Source organism: Glycine max, chromosome 20, assembly GCF_000004515.6.
Source record: "Glycine max cultivar Williams 82 chromosome 20, Glycine_max_v4.0, whole genome shotgun sequence".
Lineage (NCBI taxonomy): Eukaryota > Viridiplantae > Streptophyta > Magnoliopsida > Fabales > Fabaceae > Glycine > Glycine max.
This window is the reverse complement of record NC_038256.2, coordinates 18,088,815-18,107,248: the sequence shown is the minus strand read 5'-3', so window position 1 is coordinate 18,107,248 and position 18,434 is coordinate 18,088,815. Positions and strand designations below refer to the sequence as shown.

The 18,434-nt window shown below is 46.3% G+C and overlaps 1 pseudogene; it reads left to right on the top strand.

Annotated features, from left to right (window-relative positions):
- Positions 1-427: 427 nt before the first annotated feature.
- LOC106797640 (uncharacterized) lies at positions 428-15,045 on the top strand (annotated as a pseudogene).
- Positions 15,046-18,434: the final 3,389 nt, after the last annotated feature.

Sequence of the window (18,434 nt, the reverse complement as noted above, 5' to 3'; positions counted from 1 at the left end):
GCTCATGGAGAAGAACGCGGCCACTGCCGCCGCTGTCAGTTCGGCTGCCGAAGCAGACCCGACTCTCTTGGCAACTACGCACCATCCTCCCTCAAACATAGTAGGACGGGGAAGGGACACACTGGGGCACGATGGCAGCCCTCACCTGGGATACAACCGAGCGGCTTACCCTTATGGATTGCCGCCCAACTATTCACCACCCATCTTGCAAGAAGATGCGGGCCACATTGCTTCTCCCGTCCATGAAAAAGAGCCTCCTCAGCAGCCCGACGAAGTCCATAAAGACCCTCAAGATTATGCTCGGAGGGATGTCAAGTTTTATCCCCCGATCCCCGAAGGGCCGGCACCAGGCACGTTGCCTCAACCCAACATCGCAGCATCGCCAATAGTTTTGTCTATGGAAGGGCCGCCCCCGGCAACTGAAGAAAGGAGGAAGCTCGATCTCCTTGAGGAGAGATTGAGGGCTGTGGAAGGATTTGGGGACTATCCGTTTGCAGACATGACGGATCTTTGCTTAGTACCCGATGTTGTTATTCCCCCGAAGTTCAAAGTGCCGGACTTCGACAAGTATAAAGGGACGACTTGTCCCAAAAACCATCTCAAAATGTACTGCCGTAAGATGGGCGCCCATTCTAAAGATGAAAAGTTGTTGATACACTTCTTTCAGGATAGCTTGGCCGGAGCTACGGTAGTGTGGTACACTAATTTGGAAGCTTCCCGTATCCGTACTTGGAAGGATCTGATTACCGCCTTCCTAAGGCAGTATCAGTACAATTCTGATATGGCTCCTGACCGTACTCAACTGCAGAATATGTTCAAGAAAGAGGGTGAAACCTTTAAAGAATATGCGCAGCGATGGAGGGATTTGGCGGCACAAGTAGCTCCTCCCATGGTTGAGAGAGAGATGATCACCATGATGGTAGACACTCTGCCAGTGTTCTACTATGAGAAGCTAGTGGGTTACATGCCGTCCAGCTTTGCGGATCTGGTGTTTGCCGGGGAAAGAATCGAGGTTGGATTGAAGAGAGGAAAGTTTGATTACGTTTCCTCCACAAACGTGAATGCCAAAAGAATCGGGGCGACAGGGGCAAAAAGGAAAGAAGGAGATGCCCATGCCGTCTCTTCAACACCCGCGTGGGTCAAACCCCAGCAAACACCTCATGGTACCCATCAGTACGCGCAACATCACCCAAGCTTCTCGGCTCATGCGGGGAACGCCTCTAGTTCAACACCCGTGCAGCCTAAGGCACCCACCCAGAGGGAAGCTCCCCAAGTTCCAACTCCGAACACGACTCGACCGGCCGGTAATTCCAACACGACAAGGAACTTCCCTCCGAGGCCATTGCCGGAATTCACCCCGCTCCCAATGACGTACGAAGATCTTCTACCATCCCTCATCGCCAATCATTTGGCCGTGGTAACTCCCGGAAGGGTCCTCGAACCCCCTTTCCCGAAGTGGTATGACCCTAATGCAACTTGCAAGTACCATGGGGGTGTCCCGGGGCATTCCGTCGAAAAATGCTTGGCCCTTAAATACAAGGTCCAACATTTAATGGATGCTGGATGGCTGACTTTCCAAGAGGATCGGCCCAATGTGAGGACCAACCCGCTCGCCAATCATGGAGGGGGAGCAGTTAATGCAGTTGAATCCGATAGGCCCCACAGGTCTAAACCTTTAAGAGATGTGGCAACCCCTAGGAGGTTTATCTTTGAGGCCCTACAAAAGGGAGGTGTAATTCCCCATAGTGGGTGTAAGGAGGATTCCTGTCTGCTACATTTCGGCGAGATGCATGACATGGAGACGTGTTTGGAAGTAGAGGAATTGTTACAGCAAATGATAGACCAAGGTCGACTAGAAGTCGGCATTGAAGGAAAAGAAGAGCAGCATATATGCATGCAATCTACGGAGGGGAGCGGTGTTGCGAAGCCCAAACCCTTGGTGATATATACTTCACTAAAAGTGCAGCCTCGCAAAAGCCCGGGCACCCCTTAATGGCCAAACCTGTTCCTTTCCCGTATCAAAATAGTCACGCGGTCCCGTGGAGATATACACCTCCGGGGAAGAAGGAAGAAGAAGTCACTGACGTCAGTTCGCTGTCAGCTAAAGTAACAAATATCACGGGGCTGAGTGGTGTGACCCGTAGTGGTCGTGTGTTCGCACCTCCGGACCTACCAGTCCAACCCGCCGACGTCAAAGGAAAAGGAAAAGTGGTGGAGGAACAAGATGGCGAAGCACCCCACGCTTCGAATAAAGATACTCCAGCAAAGGGGCCCCCAGAGAAAAAGGATGGTAGAAAGGAGGTGTCGCTAGAGGAAGCCAGCGAGTTCCTTCGCATAATTCAGCAGAGCGAATTCAAGGTTATCGAACAGCTCAACAAAACCCCGGCTAGGGTCTCGCTGCTGGAGTTACTTATGAGCTCCGAGCCTCATCGGGCTCTGCTAGTAAAAGTGCTGAACGAGGCTCACGTGGCCCAAGATATCTCGGTAGAAGGTTTCGGAGGGCTGGTCAACAATATCACTGCCAACAACTATCTTGCCTTCGCCGAAGAAGAAATCCCCGCCGAGGGGAGAGGGCATAATAAGGCTTTACACGTGTCAGTCAAGTGTATGGACCATATCATAGCCAAGGTACTCATCGATAATGGTTCCAGTTTAAACGTGATGCCTAAGAGCACTTTGGAGAAGTTACCATTCAATGTTTCCCACTTAAAACCAAGTTCAATGGTGGTTCGGGCCTTCGACGGCACTCGCCGAGAGGTTAGGGGAGAGATCGATCTCCCAGTACAAATAGGCCCTCACACCTGTCAAGTCACCTTCCAAATAATGGATATTAACCCCCCCTACAGCTGCCTGTTGGGGCGCCCGTGGATCCACTCAGTGGGAGTCGTGCCGTCTACGCTCCACCAAAAGCTGAAATTCGTAGTGGAGGGGCACTTGGTCATCGTGTCAGGCGAGGAAGATATCTTGGTAAGCTGCCCATCCTCCATGCCTTATGTGGAAGCCGCAGAAGAATCGTTAGAAACTGCTTTCCAGTCTTTTGAGGTGGTCAGCATTTCCTCCGTGGACTCCCTCTTTGGGCAACCTTGTCTGTCCGATGCAGCGGTAATGATGGCCCGAGTTATGTTGGGGAACGGTTATGAGCCCGGGATGGGTTTAGGAAAAAACAACGGCGGCATAACTAGACTGATAAATACCCAAGGTAATCGTGGGAAGTATGGTTTAGGCTATAAGCCCACTCAGGCAGACATGAAAAGAAGCATTGCGGGAAGGAAGAACAATGGTCAAAGTTCGCGTTGGAGACAAGAAGGTGAAGGAAGCCCGCCCTGCCACATAAGTAGAAGCTTTATAAGTGCGGGTTCGGGAGACAAAGGTCAAGCGTTCGCGATATGCGAAGATGATATTCCGAGTACTTTGGATTTGGTACGACCATGCCCTCCTGATTTCCAGCTGGGAAATTGGCGAGTGGAGGAACGCCCCGGCATTTACGCAACAAGCATAATGTAAACCTTTACGGTTTTAAAAGCTCTATAGTTGGGCCTAGGCTTTAGAGTTTTCATTTTGTTAAGGCTTTGTGTCTTTTGTTTTTGAATTTATAATACAAGGATCTTTCTTCATCTGTTCCTGGTCTCTACCCATTCTCATTCATTTGCATGTTTACTTCTTTTTCTAAAACGGCAGATTCGATGACGAGTCCCCCGAAGGTACTAATACCTGGGACCCGTCTATCAACTTCGAGCAAGAAATGAATCAAACGGAAGATGAAGGAGATGAGTATGTGGGACTTCCTTCGGAACTAGAAAGAATGGTCGCCCATGAGGACCAAGAAATGGGGCCTCATCAAGAAGAAACAGAGCTAGTAGACTTAGGATTTGGCAGTGGAAAGAGGGAAGTAAAGATAGGTACAGGCATTACCGCACCTATCCGTGAAGAATTAATAATCCTGCTAAAAGACTACCAAGACATCTTTGCTTGGTCATACCAAGATATGCCCGGTTTGAGTTCTGACATTGTGCAGCACCGATTACCTCTAAATCCCGGGTGTTCCCCGGTAAAACAGAAATTGAGGAGGATGAAGCCCGAAACATCCTTGAAGATAAAAGAAGAAGTGAAGAAGCAATTTGACGCTGGATTTCTGGCCGTCGCTCGGTATCCAGAATGGGTTGCCAACATCGTACCAGTTCCTAAAAAAGATGGGAAAGTACGAATGTGTGTAGATTATCGGGACCTGAATCGGGCCAGTCCCAAGGACAATTTTCCTTTACCACACATCGATATCCTCGTAGATAACACGGCCAATTTCGCTTTATTTTCCTTCATGGACGGTTTCTCTGGTTACAATCAGATAAAGATGGCGCCCGAGGATATGGAAAAGACTACTTTCGTCACCCTGTGGGGAACGTTCTGTTACAAGGTGATGTCCTTTGGACTCAAGAATGCCGGGGCAACTTATCAACGGGCCATGGTAGCTTTGTTCCATGATATGATGCATCAAGAGATCGAGGTCTACGTGGACGACATAATTGCTAAATCTAAATCTGAGGAAGAACACCTTGTCAACCTGCGGAAGTTGTTCGAAAGGCTTAAGAAATATCAATTAAGGTTGAACCCCGCTAAGTGTACCTTTGGGGTCAAATCAGGGAAATTGCTTGGTTTCGTTGTAAGCCAGAAAGGGATAGAGGTAGACCCCGAAAAAGTGAAGGCTATCCTTGAGATGCCGGAACCCCGTACAGAGAGGCAAGTCCGAGGGTTCCTGGGGCGCCTAAATTATATTGCCAGATTCATATCGCAGCTCACCGCCATTTGTGAGCCGTTGTTTAAACTCTTGCGCAAAAACCAAACTGATCGGTGGAATGAGGATTGCCAAGAGGCTTTTGGAAGGATCAAAAAGTGCTTAATGAGTCCTCCCGTGCTTATGCCACCAGTACCGGGAAGGCCTCTCATTTTGTACATGACAATCTTGGACGAATCAATGGGGTGTATGCTGGGGCAACATGACGAATCCGGGAAGAAAGAGCGCGCTGTTTACTACCTAAGTAAGAAGTTCACGACCTGTGAGATGAATTACTCCTTGCTCGAAAGAACGTGTTGTGCTTTAGTATGGGCGTCCCATCGCTTAAGGCAGTACATGCTGAGCCATACTACCTGGTTGATATCCAAAATGGACCCGGTCAAGTACATCTTTGAAAAGCCAGCTCTCACAGGACGAATCGCCCGGTGGCAAGTCTTGCTATCTGAGTTTGATATAGTCTACGTCACCCAAAAGGCAATAAAAGGAAGCGCTTTGGCAGATTATTTGGCTCAACAGCCTCTTAACGACTACCAGCCCATGCATCCGGAATTCCCGGATGAGGACATCATGGCCTTGTTCGAGGAAAAGTTGGACGAAGATCGGGACAAATGGACTGTATGGTTTGACGGAGCGTCAAACATTCTAGGTCATGGCGTTGGGGCAGTGTTGATCTCTCCGGACAATCAATGTGTACCTTTCACAGCCAGGCTAGGATTCGACTGCACCAACAACATGGCCGAATATGAAGCATGTGCCCTAGCCGTCCAGGCAGCAATTGACTCCAATGTCAAACTACTCAAGGTGTACGGCGACTCAGCGTTGGTAATCCATCAGCTGAGAGGGGAATGGGAAACTAGAGATCCCAAGCTGATACCCTACAAAGCCTACATCAAGGAATTGGCTAAAACTTTCGATGAGATCTCCTTCCATCATGTTCCCCGCGAGGAAAATCAAATGGCGGATGCACTTGCTACGTTGGCATCTATGTTCCAGCTAACACCGCACGGGGACCTACCCTACATTGAATTTCAGTGTCGTGGCAAACCGCACATTGTTGCCAAGTGGAAGAGGAACGGGACGGAAAGCCTTGGTATTACGACATCAAGCAATATGTCGTAAGCAAAGAATACCCGCCAGAGATTGCCGACAACGATAAAAGGACATTGAGGAGGTTGGCAGCCAGTTTCTTCATGAGCGGAGGCACATTGTATAAGAGAAATCACGACATGACACTCCTGCGATGTGTGGATGCCAAGGAGGCAAATCACATGATCGAGGAAGTCCATGAGGGCTCGTTTGGAACACACGCCAACGGGCATGCTATGGCCAGGAAGATCTTAAGAGCAGGTTATTACTGGCTTACCATGGAAAGTGATTGTTGTGTCCATGTGAGGAAGTGCCACAAATGTCAAGCATTCGCAGATAATGTCAATGCCCCACCACATCCTCTGAATGTCATGTCCGCCCCTTGGCCTTTCTCCATGTGGGGAATAGATGTCATCGGGGCCATTGAGCCCAAGGCCTCGAATGGTCATCGCTTCATCCTCGTAGCAATAGATTATTTCACCAAGTGGGTCGAGGCGGCTTCATATACCAATGTCACGAGGAATGTGGTGGTCAGGTTCATTAAGAAGGAGATCATCTGCCGATATGGTTTGCCAAGGAAGATTATCACGGACAACGGCACCAACCTGAATAACAAGATGATGGGGGAAATGTGCGAGGAGTTTAAAATCCAGCATCACAATTCCACAACCTACCGGCCAAAGATGAATGGAGCCGTGGAAGCAGCCAATAAGAATATCAAAAAGATTATCCAAAAGATGACCGTGTCATACAAGGATTGGCACGAGATGCTCCCATTCGCGTTACACGGTTACCGGACTTCAGTGCGAACGTCAACTGGGGCAACGCCGTTCTCATTAGTATATGGGATGGAGGCGATATTACCGTTCGAGGTAGAAGTCCCGTCATTGAGGATCTTGGCAGAATCCGGATTAAAGGAATCAGAGTGGGCTCAAACACGCTACGATCAGCTCAACCTCATTGAGGGTAAGCGCTTAACGGCCATGAGTCATGGGCGCTTATACCAGCAAAGAATGAAGAGTGCATTCGACAAGAAAGTACGCTTACGCAAGTTCCATGAGGGAGACCTTGTGCTAAAGAAAATGTCCCATGCTGTCAAGGACCATCGAGGGAAATGGGCCCCGAATTACGAAGGGCCTTTTGTTGTGAAGAGGGCTTTTTCCGGAGGAGCCCTGGTGCTTACCAACATGGATGGCGAAGAGCTACCTTCACCCGTGAACTCTGATGTCGTCAAACAATATTATGCTTAGAAGCTGGGGCAATTAAGGATGTCGCTGCATGTTCTTTATCTTTATGCGTTTTCTAGATTTCCCCCCAGGGATTTCCGGTCCGTTGTATCTCTTGTTACGATCTTTCAAAGAAATGAACATGGATTTGAGGCTTTTAGTCCTCACGTTAGTTTCACACCTTGCGTTAATTTGTGATCGCCTGAGCCCTTCCGCTCAGTTCATGGGATCCCCCAAGCGCTTAATTAGAATTGAACCTGAACCAACTTTCCCTAAATTTTCTGCGTTTGAAAACATTCATGCATACGCATACGCATACGCATGTATATTGTTGTGGTAAAACAGGGGCAGGATCACCTTGGGCTACCTTCTGGAGTGGAGACAAAACATGAACGGCAGAAACCAATCAAGGTAGGGTAATGATGCGGTCAAGATTGGCCATACCTGGTTGTTTATTAATTGCAGGTACTTAAGGATGAACGCAAGCGGGGATGGGGTCACGACCGACCGATCGTTGCCCTTCTCTGTGCGAAACAAGCAGGGAATGCCTGGGCGAGCCACCCCTGCACCAAATTATAAAAATGACGAAAGGGGGGGCGTTTTTACATTCAAAAACTTCTTTTCCCCCCTTTCAAAAGCCATACCCACGGGATTGACGAATTTGCAGCCCTAGGGTCATCCTTTTTCGCATTTTTTGATTCCGTTTTGCGCTTTTGTTCATCACCAACAAGTAAGTATTCCATCCCTAAGCTTTCTAGCTTTTCATTGGTGTATTTTGATCTCCTTTTTGTGCTCTAAATTGTGGGAGTGTGCTCAAATATATGGGGCAATTTTGATTTGTTTTCTTGCTTGATTAGGTTGAATTAGGGGTTGGTATGAGATGGCCCTAGGCCTATAATGCATTTTGAAACAATAGGACATGCCACATTGTCCCCGTTCTCTTGCTATTGATGCCTAAACGCGCGCCCACCAAGTGTTCGGTGAAATGCCTCAATGGCATTAGCGCGTGACTTTTGTAAGGAAACAACCCATGGGGTATTTTGGTTTGTGCATATTTTCTATTTTTGGAAGCTAGAGTAATTGCCCCACATATATCCTAGTCCTAGAAACTGAAATTTTATGCAAAAAAAAAAAAAAAAAAAAAAAGCACAAAAGGAGGTGCATATTGGGTAAAGTTACCCTTTTTTGGCCAGCAATCAGCTATGGGCCGCGCTACAATATTTTCCCTATGCCTAGATGGTTAGGAATTTTGCTCATCATAAATGTGTAGGTTTAGAATAGGTGGCAAAATACCTTTGGCAATTTACACTTTGGGTATGATAGCAAAATACTTGGATGTATGTACATATAATTTTTGGTAGTCAAAATGTCTCACAAAAAAATATACATAAATATGTTGCATGTTATGTAAAGAAGATACATTACCAAAAATGTATACCTTTTAATTTGAATACAATTTTAGTCAGCAAAGGAAAATATACTTGAATTTGCATGCGGCTTTAGGTAGCAAAAACTTGAAAAGAGCATGAAATGTAGCACCTTATTGTGTAGATAGTCAAGATTCATCATGAAGTTTGTGTATGTATAGGTATTAGAAATACCAAGATGTGCACATGTGCAATTTTTGGTACCCCAAAATGCTTTGAGTATGCATGTATGTGAATTTAGCCAAGGAGGTGTGTGATGTAAGTAACAAATACACCTTGGAAGTACGTGTAAATAATCTAGGTAACGAAGCTGCCTTGATTGTATATGGGTGCATTTTTTTCGGTTAATAGAATGTCTTGTGCAAGAGAACGTTTGTAAGGAAATATGCGCATAAGCTTGCTCTAAATTTACATTGATGTTTGTATTTATGGGAGGAGGTTGTATGTCATTTTTGTTTTAAGAATAGTATCCCACTGGTAAAACTAACTTTCCAAATGTTTGCCTTCGCAGGAAATGGCCCCGAGAAAGCTTGCCTCAAAGAGGTCCAGGAAGGACAAGGCAGCAGAAGGAACTAGTTCCGCTCCGGAGTATGATAGTCACCGCTTTAGGAGCGCGGTACACCAGCAGCGCTTCGAAGCCATCAAGGGGTGGTCGTTTCTCCGGGAGCGACGCGTCCAGCTCAGGGACGACGAGTATACTGATTTCCAGGAGGAAATAGGGCGCCGGCGGTGGGCACCACTGGTTACTCCCATGGCCAAGTTTGATCCAGAAATAGTCCTTGAGTTTTATGCCAATGCTTGGCCAACAGAGGAGGGCGTGCGTGACATGAGATCCTGGGTTAGGGGTCAGTGGATCCCGTTCGATGCCGACGCTATCGGCCAGCTCCTGGGATATCCGTTGGTGTTAGAAGAGGGCCAGGAGTGCGAGTATGGCCAGAGGAGGAACCGGTCTGATGGGTTCGATGAGGAGGCCATCGCCCAGTTGCTATGTATACCGGGGCAGGATTTTGCCCGGACTGCTGCCGGAAGACGGGTGCGGATCATGCGCACCAACATGACCACCCTGACTCAGATATGGATGACTCTGCTGCTCAGCAACATCCTGCCCACCGATCATAATTCCGACCTCCCCATGCCGAAGTGCCAGCTGGTGTACGCCATCCTGACACGGATGAGCATCCATGTGGCTCAATTGATCGCTGATGCCATCTATATTTTTGCAGGTATGGCGCCCACTAGGCACCCTTTGGACCCAGATAAGTCCAACAGGGCCCTGGGATTCCCCGCACTGATCACAGGACTCTGCCAGTCGTTCGGAGTCCCCGTTGCACCTACCAAGGTGATTCGGCCGCCCATCACCCGGGTTTTTATTGAGAAGTACTGTACCCAGAGACAGGGTCAGGGTGATGCTCCACAGGCCGCAGGCGCGCCCCCACCACCTCATCAGGCTGGCCAGGCTGGGGCATTTGACATGGAGCAGTATTTACGGCATTTGGTTCGCCAGCAGGCGGCCAACCACCGAGCACATGTACGGACCCATGACTGTCTGTATCAGATGAGCCTTAGCATGCAGAGCCAGGGCTTCGCTTCTTTTTCATGCCCTACTCCAGACCAGTTCAGGGCAGAGGTTGCATGGCCCGGAGATTGGCCCGAGGCCCAAGCAGGAGAGGCACCCCCAGAAGCTCCCGGCGATGGAGAAGAAGCCCACGAGGATGAGGAGATGGCCGATTTGCTTGACTTCTTGGGAGGGAGTGGAGATACGTGACTGGGAGATCCCCAGATTCATGTTTTCTTTCATATTTCTTTTGTCATTTTTATTCTATGTTATTGTTTTGACTTGAGAGACTAACGTTTGTTTTTGTTGTTTCGATTGTCATTTGTACAGCGCATACATTTTTGTTTAGATTGTTGCGTTAGTATTTATATATCACTACTATCAATGATGTTTGAAATTCTGGAACCGTGTAGAGTTCTTCGTTTAGGAACATCGTCCAAAAGTATATAGGTGAAATAAACAAAAAAAAAAAATCATGATAAAAATAAAAATAGAAAAGGAAAGAAAATGAAATAGAAAAGAAAAGAAAGTGAAAAGAAAAAGAGAGCAAATAAGAAAAAAGGCAAGTAAGGAAAAAGGTAGAAAAAAGAAAAAAAAGTTGTCAAGCTGAAAAACCAACATGCTGTTGAAAAGAGATGACTTCCAACTTTTCTTTGGAAAAATTCACTGATCATAACTAGTTTTTGAAAAAATGTGTATGCACCTGAAGGGTGAATGCTGTGAAGATTTTCCCAGACGCCCAAAATGGACTCGGATGAATGCACAAATTGATAAAAGAACATATTTTGGAAACATTGGGTTGATCTAAAAATAGAGGGAATGAATCCTGAGCCCTAGCATCACATGACCATAAAAATTTGACACTTGAGTGTCCGCATAGGTGCATGCATGACCAGTTTTGCATAAAATTTGCAAATCATCATTTTTGCATTTGTGTCATGGAAATAATGTGGGGCATCCCTTTTTATCCTTGAACCAAACCAAACCCTGACATGTATCATGTCTAGCCATTCTACAAGCCTTGAGCCAAAATCCTGACTCACCATAATCCTTACCCTCGGAAGCAAAAAAGAAAAGAAGGAAAATTTCCAATCAAAGAGAAAGTCAAAAAGAAAAGAAAGGAAATTCCCAATCAAAGAGTGGGAGAAAGCAAAAGGAAAAGAAAGAAAATTCCCAACCAAAGAATGGGAGAAAGTAAAAATGGAAGGAAAGAAAGTTCTTGATCAAAGAAACTAGAAGAAATGTGTAGAAAGGTCTTTTAACCAGACAATATCTGAACAATACAGAATTGTCACCAAATGAACAAAAAGAAGGAAAGGAATCCACGACCTAAAATGGTCTTCTCCCTTTGATTACCAACCGAAATCCCGTGCGCTAGCGACCTTTTTTTCCTCGCCCCGCACTAAACAAAAACAGAAAAAGAAAAAAAAGCCAGAAAAATCAAAAGCCAAAAACACACAAAAGCCGAAAGAAGAAACCACCAAAAGAACCCATTCCCAAGGGAAGCCCTGTTGATCCATGATCACGCGTGTAATTTTTGATTTGATAGGAAATAATTTGCAAAGTCAAGTCATGACATATCTATGGTTCGGAATTAGGATGAAACACTTACCTGTGCGAGATTGATACACTTTGAGTGGATTTCTTCTATTTTTGTCGAACCCAGTGTTTCCTCTAAATGATCATTTAGAAACGAAATGCTAACATCCAAAATCTCATTTATGGTTATGGGAGATTTCATCAGCAGACTCTCCTTCCCCGGTAGACGCATTGTTTTTCACTCAAAAAAAAAAAAAGGAGAGCATATGCTGCTCTAGATCAGTTGGAATATTTGTCTCTTTGCTAAAGCATGTTTGCATTTTTGCGAAGAAAACACTGAGACTCTTTCAAGTCTCACAAGTTATCCAGAACTACGTGGGTCTGAGTTCCTCATTGGAGGATACGTAGGAGCAAGAGCCTCGCTTTTGTCGACCATACCGCCTTTTGTTGCCATGACTCAAGAGCTGGTAGCCCGCGGAGATACCTTACGGTTATCCGCACCCTTTTGTCATCCAGAGGCGGCGGGCCCGATGACAAGCAGAGACCAAGTTTGGTCATTCTGCACCCTTGTATCATCCAGAGGCGGCGGGCCCGATGATACGCGGAGATACCTTACGGTTATTCGCACCCTTTTGTCATCCAGAGGCGGCGGGCCCGATGACAAGCAGAGACCAAGTTTGGTCATTCTGCACCCTTTTGTCATCCAGAGGCGGTGGGCCCGATGACAAGCAGAGACCAAGTTTGGTCATTCTGCACCCTTGTATCATCCAGAGGCGGCGGGCCCGATGATACGCGGAGATACCTTACGGTTATTCGCACCCTTTTGTCATCCAGAGGCGGCGGGCCCGATGACAAGCAGAGACCAAGTTTGGTCATTCTGCACCCTTGTATCATCCAGAGGCGGCGGGCCCGATGATACGCGGAGATACCTTACGGTTATTCGCACCCTTTTGTCATCCAGAGGCGGTGGGCCCGATGACAAGGAGAGACCAAGTTTGGTCATTCTGCACCCTTGTATCATCCAGAGGCAGCGGGCCCGATGATACGCGGAGATACCTTACGGTTATTCGCACCCTTTTGTCATCCAGAGGCGGCGGGCCCGATGACAAGCAGAGACCAAGTTTGGTCATTCTGCACCCTTGTATCATCCAGAGGCGGCAGGCCCGATGATACGCGGAAATACCCGAGTGGTTATCCGTATAAACATTCTTTTGCTATCTGTAAGACAGAACGCTTGATAGCATGCAGAGGCTGACATAGTCTTCTGCACCTTTTGTTCCTCCGGGAACAACAAGTCATTTACATGCGGAAATTTCATGGTCGCCCGCGACTCTCGTCAACCGAGAGGAGCGAAATTAGTGTCATACACTGATTTTCGGGGACCTTTGCTTGATGACAAGCGACCATTCTTTGGTCCTTGTGAGGTGCTTGGCACCCATCATTAGGCAATTTGTGAAATTTTGGGAACAACAAGTCATTTGCATGTGGAGATTTTATGGTCACCTGCGACTCTCGTCAAATCGAGAGGAACGAAATTAGTGTCTTATCTTTACTTTCCTTTTATCTCCAATAAAAGACAAGTAAAGAGGGGCAACTGTCATACCCTAATTTCGTCCGGGGACCTTTGCTCGATGACGTGCGACCATTCTTTGGTCCTCGTGAGGTGCTTGGCACCCATCATTAGGCAATTTGTGAAATTCCAGGACATGCCGAAAAACCAAAAAAATATTGATGCACAATCCGTAAGTTTCCGTGACACACCGGAAATCAAATGGAAGCATCGTTGCATAATTAAGTGAGGTTCCGTAACATTCCGTAAGTCAAAAAGGGGATGATTATGTAATCCGCAAGGTTCCGTAACATTACGGAAAGAAAACAAGTATCGTTACGAAATTCGTAAGTTTCCGTAACTTTACGAAAAAAGAATCACCAAAAAAACAGCAGAGGGGGGTGTGCAAATAGCACCCAGGCCCACTTGGGCCCTCCGGAACATTCCTCCAGAAGGCGGTTGCTTCTGGAGGAAGCAACGCTTCTGGAGGAAGCAACCCTGCTCGCCTGGGCGAGCTGGGCGGCAACCACCTCCCCTATTTTGCTATAAATAGGGGAGGAAGGCAAGAAGGAAGGGGTTCAGCCCCTTAGGCACTTCTCTCTCTTTCGAATTTGCTTGGAAAAATTGTTTCCGTGAAGAAAATCTAAGCCGAGGCGCTTCCGAAACGTTTCCGTAACGTTTTCCGTGAGGAATTTCGCAAAGATTTCAACCGTTCTTCGACGTTCTTCATTCGTTCTTCATCGTTCTTCGATCTTCAACGGGTAAGTACCTCGAATCAAGCTTTTCGATTCATTCTATGTACCCGTAGTGGTCCACATTGTGTTTCGTGCATTTTTATTCTCGTTTTGTTTACTTTTTATACCCCCTGTTGACGTGCTTAAGCCATTTTACTTAAGTCATTTCTCGCTTAACTTAAAAATAAAATAAATTTCCACCGAACGTTTGAATTGTATTATCCATTAACTTCGGTTAAAATAAATTCCGACCGTTCGGTCGTGCCGTAACCACGTTGGAAATCAAAAAGAGGTAAAAAATAATATAAAAATCAAAAAGACATCTTTTAGTAAAATAAAGCGGAAAATCAATCGGACGTTTTCTCTTTGGGATTTCTCATTCTTAATCGAATTGATTAATAACTAAAGTGAAACTAAAGGCTAAAATCAATTCACCTAGTCAAGCTCGTCCATAAAAATAGGCTTTTGAAGTTTGTCATTTCATTTTCTCACTAAGTAAAATGGATCATTTTTAAGGTCCAACGCCTTAAAATGATCACCTCTTAAAGTAAAAAAGAATCACTTGATAAACAAGAACTACGTAGGTCTGATTTTCTCATACCAAATTGAGGAATACGTAGGAGCAAAGGGAAACACCCTTGTCGACCACAAAAAAGGGAAAAATATAAAAAGGGTATAAAAGGATATAAGGACATAAAAAGGAACGTAAAAATCAAAGTCATGTTTGCACATTCGATTAAAGGCTGCCGTCCCTTGGGGCGGACGTGTGGGGTGCTAATACCTTCCCCGTGCGTAAATACAACTCCCGAACCTTTCACTTAAAAGTTCGTAGATCGCGTCTTTTCCGGTTTTTCCGACGTTTTCCTCAAATAAACGTTGGTGGCGACTCCGCGCGTATTCCTTTCGTGGAACACGCATCCCGCGAGTCACGCGTCGCCCTCCCGCCGAAGGGTAGGTTGCGACAATGGGGATGCCCCAAGCACTTAATTAAAACTGATCCAGACAAGTTTTTGCTAAAGAATTATTGTGTTTGAAAATGCTCATGCATACGCATGTACATGCATATTTGTTATCTTGTGACAGGGACATGATCGTTTTAAGCAATGGTCGAATACCGTGCCAAATCCAAGACAGAGATGAATCAAAGTAAGTGGTAGCGTGACCATAATTTATTGCGCAATGTCATTTCCTGCTTTCAGGTACTCGGGGACAGGCACGAATGGACGCTAGGCCCGTGATCAACAGATCGTTGTCCCGCGTCCGGCTCCGGACGATCGAGAAGCACTACTAGGAGGCAGCCTAGTATTCTTTGAATTCCTACCTATTATTATTGTTATTTCTTTAAGGTGATGATTGGGTGCCTAACTTACCCTAGGGGTTTCGAGTAAGCGAACACCGACCCATAGAGAACACGTACTTTCTTCGCAAAAAAAATGCACAGGGTTAGCTATCCTGGGCGAGCACCCCCTGCATGAGTTAGATGAAAAGGAGTTGGGGGGTGAGTTTTCTTCACCCAAACCCCCCCCCCTCACTCAAGAACCCCATTGCTCATGGAAATAGCAGGAATAGCAGCCCCCCATGCTTCCATTGTTGGTTTTTTTGCTTCCCCTTTTGCACTTTAATTCACTCCCCACAGGTAAGTGCACTCCCCCTTAATTCTTTGGCTCTCCATTAATGTGTTTTAGTGCCTTAGTTGTTCAATTTTTTCCAAATTCATGAGACAATGTATGCTTGGATTTGCGCTTGTTTGTCTGAATTGGAGGGTTGCGTGGGATGGCCTCAGGCCTAATGTGGGTTCTGAAATGGTTGGGCACATTACATTGCCCCCATCCCCTTTTTTTTCTCATACCTAAGGTGTGCCCACCAAGTGCTCAGTGAAATGCCTCAATGGCATTTGGGCATGATCTTGTGAACTTTAGTTTGTGGGATTGACTTGTGTATATGGACAACTTGTAGAGGTTAGAATAAGTGCCAAAAATAAGGACTTAGACCTAGGAATCCAAGTCTTTGGTTTTGAGTGCAAGAAAGCATGAAAATGAGAGCATGTTGGTGAGGTTTCCCCTTTAGGCCAGCACTTGGTTTGGGCTACACCATGATGATTTCTCTGTACCTAGATGGTGTGAAAATGTTGTTCACCATGTACATGTGTATATAGAATAGGTATCCAAGTGCTTTGCAAGTGTGCATGTATGTTGAATATGGCACGAAAATGCTTCTCAAAATAGGAATATATGACATGAAATGGCCTTTCAAAAATGTGAATAAGTAGTACAAAAATTGCCTTTCCAATGAATGTGTAACATGAAATTGCTTTTCAAATGAGTGTAAATATGTGTGAATATATAGCATGAAGTTTCCTCTCAAGTGTATGACCATATATGTGAATAAAATGTGAACATATAGCAAAAATGACATTCAAAACAGAGTAGATAGGTGGCAAAAATGCTTTGCAAATATGTGTATGGTTAGATAGGTAGGCAAAGTGCCTTGCAAAATATGTATGTTGGATAGTTTTGCATATAGCATAAGAAATTTCTTTGCAAACGAAAGTAGGTGCATCTCATAAAATGTCGTTCACCAAAGGAAATATGTGTGTAAATGTATGTATGTCCTAGGAAAACCTGCGCATCAATGTGTAAGTTTTTTCTTTTAAGTTCACGTTGATATTCGTGTTTTGTTGGAAAGAAGTGTACGCCATTTTTTCTTGATTTGGCTTTTATTTTAATTGGTTTCTTGAACTAACTTGCCGAATGTTATTTTTTCGCGGGAGATGGCTCCGAAAAAACTCTCCACGAAGAGGTCTAGAAGGGACGCCACCGGAGAAGGCTCTAGTACCGCCTCAGAGTTTGATAGTCACCGGTTCCGGAGTGCTGAGCACCAACAGTGCTTCGAGGCCATCAAAGGATGGACCTTCCACAGGGAGAGGTGTGTCCAGCTCAGGGAAGACGAGTACCCCGACTTCCCGGGAGAGATAGCTCGCAGGCATTGGGCACGACTAATGACCCCTATGGCTAAATTCGACCCAGAGATAGTCATAGAATTTTATGCCAATGCCTGGACCACCGAGGAGGGGGTCCTGGACATGCGCTCATGGGTAAGGGGTCACTGGATCCCCTTTGATGTAGATGCCATCAGCCAGTTCTTGGGCAACCCGCTGATTTTGGAGGAAGACCAGCAATGTGAATTCAACTAGAGGAGGAGCCAGGCAGATGGTTTCGATAAGTAAGCCATCGCCCAGCTGTTGTGCATACCGGGGTAGGATTTCGCCCGGAACACTGCAGGGAGGCGGGTGCGGATCATGCGCACCAGCATGACTACCCTGACCCAGATATGGATGACACTGCTGCTTAGCAATGTCTTGCCTAGAGACCACAACTCCGACCTCCCTTTGCCTAAGTGCCAATTGGTGTATGCCATCCTGACACGGATGAGCGTTCACATGGCCCAGGTGATTGCTGATGCCATTTATTTGTTTGTAGGAATAGCGCCTACTAGGCACCCTTTGGACCCAGAGAAGTCCAACAGGGCCCTGGGGTTTCCGGCTCTGATCACGGGCCTCTGCCAGTCCTACGAAGTTCATGTCACCCCCAGCAAGGTAATTTGACCGCCGATCACCCGAGCTTTTATCGAGAAGTATTGCACGCCTAGGCAGGCGCAGGGTGACGCACATCAGAACGGGGGCGCACCGCCACCACCTCGGTAGGCCAATTCGGCTGGACTGCTGGGCATGGAGCGGTATCTACAACATTTGGTTCGCCAGCAGACAGCCAACCACCGTGGACAGGTGCAGATACATGAGTGGCAGGGGCAGGGTTCTGCCCCTTTTGTATGCCCTACCCCGGAGCAGTTTGGGGTTAAGGTCACATGGCCCGGAGACTGGACCGATGCCCAGGCAGGGGAGGAGCTTGCAAAATCCCCCGGTGAGGCGGATGAGCCCCATAGGGACGAGGATATGACTGACCTGCTCGGTTTCTTGGGAGGGAGCGGAGCCACATGACCAAGGTCGCCGCACTTTTTTGTGATTTACATTACTGCTTTCAGTTATTGTTTCTGTTTCCGCTATGATCTGGCATTACGACTTTCAGTTATTTTGTCACTATTTTTTCATTGCGACTTATCATTGCATTCTTTTCTGTTTGCTTTTTGATTTGACGTAGGTAGGCCGTGTGTGCCCTCATCCGCACGACCTTTTCAGAAAGAAAAAGAAAATAAATGTGTATACGCCTGAAGGGTGAATGCTGTGAAAATTTTTCCGAACACCCAAAATGGACTCAGGTGAATGCATGAATTGATAAAAGAACATGTTTTGGAAACACTGGGTTGACTAAAATAGGAAAAAATAAATCTTGAGCCCTAGTGTCATATGACCATAAAAACTTGATGCTTGAGTGTCCACATGGGTGCATGCATGACTAGTTTTGCATAAAATTTCCTAAGCACCATTGTTGCATATGTATCATGGAAATAATGTGGGACATCTCATTTATCCCTGAACCGCTGGCCAAACCAACACCCTAACATATATCATG